At 44.6% G+C, this 6017-nt stretch overlaps 1 long non-coding RNA gene across 7 annotated transcripts; it reads left to right on the plus strand.

Moving 5' to 3' along the window:
* Positions 1–1591: 1591 nt before the first annotated feature.
* On the plus strand, positions 1592–4731 carry LOC123097188 (uncharacterized). Of its 7 annotated transcripts, none has more exons than XR_006446908.1 (3): positions 1619–3515; positions 4339–4385; positions 4472–4731. It is a non-coding gene; the product is annotated as an uncharacterized lncRNA (long non-coding RNA). The 7 variants fall into 7 exon arrangements; XR_006446910.1 differs by having other exon boundaries at positions 1619–3503; XR_006446904.1 differs by having other exon boundaries at positions 1592–4385.
* Positions 4732–6017: the final 1286 nt, after the last annotated feature.

A 6017-nucleotide genomic window follows, 5' to 3' on the forward strand; every position in this document is an offset into this window, starting at 1 on the left:
CTTGTAGTTTATAGGGAACTCGTTGGGACCATACAACAGGCACGATGCCGGCCGGCGAAGCAACCCTATTCGGTCTTCATTCCAAGGCGAAACAACATGCCTTATCCTAAAAACGAAAAGAATTTTTTACCAATCTCGACGCGACCGTCTAGCTGCTACGGTGCCAGCCGACTTGATTGAAGGGTTTCACAGATTCACGTCGGCCGCACTGGCGCGTTGCACTGCTCCCGCGATCTCCTTGTGGCGTTGTAGGAGAGGCATCGGTAGACCGTCGATATCTCCCCTTCGTTGAGCAAACCGTAACACCATCCACGATGTGACAATTCTGGTGGTGCACCGGGACGCCATCGGCCTTATGAATAATTGAGGGGTTGATGTTGCCCCTATGCTTCGTTGTTGTTAGAGACGGGGTTGTGGAGACGAATCGGCTCCACCTTCATGAGAGCAGGTGTTGCCTTCTGGCACCCATCGTGTGTGTCGGTGTAGACCATTGGTTGTCAAGCTGTCGTCGGTGTTTTCAGGGACGCATGGGTATTACAGCACCCAAACACCCATGACGTAGTTCGATGTAGTGGTTGTCGTCTGAATGCCGTCGACGATGACAAGGAGTGTCTCTCCATGGCTGCAAAGATGTTGGAGGAGCACAACTAGAAACACCAAAAAGAAAAGGGCCGAAGAAAGAAAAAAGTTGTAGTTTTTTTTTCTGAATGTTGGCTTTCCTGTTATACACGAGCTATTAGGTGTGATATTTGAGAAGACTACCAAAGGAACTTGTTATTGGGAACCATCGAAAGACCTTGGCGATTGCAACTCAATAACTTAAATAGCTTCGGGGTACGTGTATAAAGACGCCGTGTTTCGGGATGTTTCCGAGAGGCAACAAAAATCTATACTCTAGCCCATCATCATACCGAGGGCCCCCACAGCTCAACATGCCCCTTGCACATGCCCCATGAACCCAGAGACTTGGGTGTGATAAGTTCAAGGTAAATGGTTTTGAGACAACGGCTTGGCGATTTTTCTTCATGCATATTGAGGGGTGGTGAACAGCTACCTCCCGCCTTCCTTCCAGTGGGTTCCTTACTGCTTGATTGCTTCATGGACTATTGGGATTTTCTTTCTTGAATTTGCTTCTTGGACTTTTGGAATTTCATCTTGATTGCTCACGCGGATGATTGATTGGCCGCGGACTTCATCGACTTGTTTTGACATTTGGCTCGAACCTCTTCAGGACTCTTCTTCCAGGATTTCTTGGTGACCCACCTTGGGAACTTGGAAGGCAACTGTTCACCTCTGTGGACTAGGAAAAACCCTCTAGCACTTTATCCGTGCTTCTGGTGGCACACCCCAGGGTTGCCATGTGACTACACACCAAACAAACTTTTGTTCGGTCAGGCAGCCCTCCATGATCTTTTCCTATAGTCTTCCCTAGAGTGCGAGCCTCTATGAACACGAGGCATGCCGGGAAACATGAAAAGCGTGGGGTCTCAATACTCAGAAGTGCCCAAGTAAGCACCTCCGCTGCCTCCGGCACTAAAATAAACACCCCCATATAACAACGGATATCTACCAACGATACTAACGCAAGTGTTGTTTTATTCAACCCCCACGTCCCAGCTTAGCGCTCACCTCCCTATTCCTAATCCAAAAGCGGGGAAAATGGTAACCACTCGGTACACCCCTCCACCCCTCCTCCGTTGTTAAAAGAAAAAACATTTTCCTATCTCATCTCTCCATCCCACGATTCCTCTCTGACCCGAGCTCCATGGCCATGACGCTGCCGCCATGACCTCCATTTGGGCCTAGCTCCGGCGCTCTTCTGCGTCGTTGCTCGCTGGCCTCAACTCCCCATGAGTGCCATCCTCAGATCCTCCGTCGCCGCGACATCCTCCGAGTCCGGGCCCCTGCACGTGCCCCTGCAGCAACCCGCCACCACGGGTCACCGGCGCGGCTCCTGCTCCTTCGGTTTTTCGGCTCACTGACCCAGGCGTCTCCGCACGAGCGGCTGCCGCCACTGGCTCAACCGTGCTGCTCTGCCACGGCTACCTCGACTCCCATGCCAAATGGTTGAGTGAGACACTCCTCCCCTCTGCTCTTATCCTCTCTGGTCCTGTGTGGCATACCTAGGTTTGTCGTCTGGCCTCGTAGATTACGGCTGGATATAGCAAGAACCGCGACCGCTCTTCCTATGGAGGTTGCCATGGTCGCCTATGGCCTACCCCACCGCTCACCTGGATTTATCTCCCTCAAGAACGTGGTTGTCCCATTATCCCCAATAATCCATTTCCCCCCTAATTTAACAACATGGTGGCTTCTATAATTCCATTGGCATTTGGTGCCTAGCTTCTCTAAACTTCCACTTGTGCCATGGATGGACCAATTAGAACGAGATTGGAAAACATCTCTGTCCCCTTCCAATTAAATTGGTCAATGAATATTGGTACTAATGTATTTAAGTTATGGCTAGTGATCCTCTTTTACGTTGGAGGAAACCTGATCCTCTAATTTTGCTATACATGTTTTTGCTGGTGATCCTCTGCTTTAGTTGTGCAGACCATAATAATTGTGCGATGCACCTATACTATCTGTATGTATTTTCCACATGGCTATCATACTCTAGAGTGCCACATCATACTGCAGAAAAATAATAATTTTACCTTGGATGACTATTCACCAGTCTTGTTTTGATATCAATGCCTGCATCTTTCGTGGCTTATGTGGAGAGAATCTAGTTTTCCGTTGAAACAGGGGTGATTGCGCATTATTTATTTACTCTTACAAAAGCTTCCGATTTCATGGAGAAATCAATACTACAAGTGCATAACCTCTCCTTATTCAGTAATGTGAAGCATGAGTATACATAACAGCACTACAAAGGTATATGAATCATAGTCTAGATATCTCACACTTGCCAGCATGCGAAGTATGTAGGTAAAAATTTGATTCATCCGAACTATTTTCTTTAGCTTCAGATACTTCTAAATACTTTAATGTTTGTATTTATTTGCATGCTAGGATGAATTGCAATCATATTTGGACCAGAAGGATGCAGCACAACAAAAACGCTTCACAGGATGCCACACTGCATCTTTTATTCTCACTAGTATTTGAATTTTAAGTTGTTGCTTAGTGAACTATGGTCTTGCAGGTTTCCCCTAATATTAAAGATACAAAGCTACCTGAGGTATTCAGCTTGCGAATTTCATGAGTGTTGGGAAGATAAATTGCCAGCAATGATGGGAGCACCTCAATGACATCACGTAGGTGTGGTGTTCATCAATCCCTTGTTTCTTTGTGTGTGTGTGTGTGCGCACGCGCGCGCTTGTGTGCGCGCGTCGTGTGTACATGAATTCATCTTTATATGCCATGTTGATTGCTCATTTAGATTCAGGATGCAGGCAGACACTTCCGCGGCACTTCCCCAACGTCCGCAACCAAAATAGCAGGATTAGCAGTATACACAGGTTTTCACTGCTAGCTACGCCCGGCGGGCACATGCGGTGGTCCGTGTCTCAGTTAAGCTACTTTTGAGTTTCGTCTAGTGCTAAGTACAGTACACTAGTTTGTATACTTGCTGCTATACAGTATACACATTCAGGTGTCACTATCCACATTCAGATTTCTAGTTTGTAATCATACACGCTTATGTAGACAATTAGCTAGGTCATCCGGACATACAAGCTCATGCAGACACATTCAAAATATGTAGACATTCAGACCAAAGTGATATATCATCTTCATATTCTGAATCCTAAGTCATAATTTCTTTGTACAAAATAATAGCTTGTAGTAAATAAATGCAGTAGATGTGCATGCACTATTCCTTCAAGAATTCAGAATATCCAGGTTATCAGTATTACTCTTCCTGTAGTACCATCCGGACATTGCACTGGATAAACAACCTAGCTTCCTTTTTCTCATGACCATCATATATAGTTAAACAAGCTTAGCAGATGATTAATGAAGTCTAGGGATAAGCGAAGAACAATGTGCTAGGAACTTACATTAGCGATCATGTGCCGCAACTTAGAATTTGAAGTTTTTGTTTGATATTTGCAGGCGTTAGTAGAAGTTCTTACATCTAAATTATTCTTTCTATCCCCGCAAAAAAATTTATTCTTTCTAACATCGTCCGAGAAGACATCACTTCTTGCCTAATGGTGTGACATGCGTACCCATTCAGTTGAGAATTTTTTTAGTGGAAGCACTTGACTAGATTCCAATGGTCTATGTATATCAAGCAACCACTTACTACCAGCAGCTATAGTTTCTCTGAGCACAAACTGCTCAGTATTAAATCAACTAATTAAGAGTCCAGTTTCATTTGCTTGTTTTCAGGTACAAAACAGACACTGGTTCAGAGTTCTAACATTTTCTTACAACATGTAGCATTCCTACCATGCTCGTCAAGAACTTGTTTATTACCCAAAGTAGTATACTTAATTGTTTGTATTTTCTTCATTGCTAGCAGAAGATGAAGAGTATGCACTTTATTATAGCGACAACTGGCAGGAACTATCTTCAGGATATGGAGTTATGGATGGCAAGAGATGCTGATCGGTTTGGTTCGAGTTAATGAAGATTGAACATGTCAGTCTAGATGCTCATGTCACGAGCTTAGGTTTTTGTTTTATGCAACGAAGCTTTGATCTGTTTTGTGTACAAAGCACATGTGTTCTCGTTAAACACATGTATACAAGCTGAAGATAAGCAATGAATGCCATTCTGATATGCAATACTTGGAACAAAGCATATCTATATACATTATCATGTATTCCTTGGATGGTGCTCTTTGTAAAGCAACATTATTGATTTAATATATGAGATCTTTTTTACTATATCGCATCTCCTGTACACTACCTACATTGGCCTCATAACCTATGTAGCAACTACTTCAAAAGCTGCAATAATTTGTTTCTCCATTCCAAAATCCATTTGTGCGGGGTCACCACCAACACATATGAAGTGTTGTTGGGCTTTAGCTTATGCATTGCTGTCTTACAACGCTTATGTGCATCGGTTACCAACGCATGTATATGTGTTGGTGTAGACCCTTGCAACGCCACCAACGACAATGGATACAAATCCGTTGGTGTAGACCTCAGCAACGCTTATCTGGACATTTGACAACGCATTGATGCGTTGCTATAGGGCGGTTCCTCTTGTAGTGCGGAAGCATACACCTGGTACTTGTCATGCATTGTGGGTGTAGGAGCCGCTCCACTTGCAACTTGACACATCATGCCACCCTCCTAGGGTAGCCAAAACTTCAATCAACAACATGGTGTGATAGGGGAAAGCCATTTTTGTTGTTGTTGGACTTAGTCCGTAAAAATTGGGGAAAACTAGATATATCCACGAAATGCAAAGGAGAATGCATCATGGATCCGATAGCCCATAGAAAAAGATTCTCCAATGGAAATCCGGAAGGCAACAAAAGAGGCAAGATTTTAAGAAACAATATTTTTTAGGAACCTTCCATTGATTGGGGGCATAGGTCGGACTCCCTGAGAATCGACGAGCTAGTATGCTCCCCCGTTGTAGACTTGCTCGATGACGTATGGTCCTTCCCACTATGGCTCGAACTTGCCCTTCGTCCTGTGCGTCACGATGATGGGTCGTCTGAGCACGAGAACCAACTCGCCTTTTAGGAAGAAGCGTTGCTTGACGTGCTTGTCGTAAGCTCTCACCATCACTACAAAAAATACACTTCCATCATGATACGTGTTTGTCATAGTAGGTCACGATTTCTGTCATGCATGTACATCCATGATGATTTTATGACAGAATCAAGATAGTCATACCTGTGCTATCGTAGAAGTTTTCCATGACATTACCAAAATTATCATCACGGAAGTGTCCACTTCCATGACGATAAATGCCGCGTCATGAAAGTGCTTTCGTCAAGGGTGACCGGCATGTGGCATCCACCGTAACGGGTCGCCATTAAGCTATCGGGTCCAGTTTTGGATCCGATAACCCACTAACAGCCACGACCAATGTCGATTTTCCACATG

Source organism: Triticum aestivum, chromosome 4D (assembly GCF_018294505.1).
Source record: "Triticum aestivum cultivar Chinese Spring chromosome 4D, IWGSC CS RefSeq v2.1, whole genome shotgun sequence".
NCBI lineage: Eukaryota > Viridiplantae > Streptophyta > Magnoliopsida > Poales > Poaceae > Triticum > Triticum aestivum.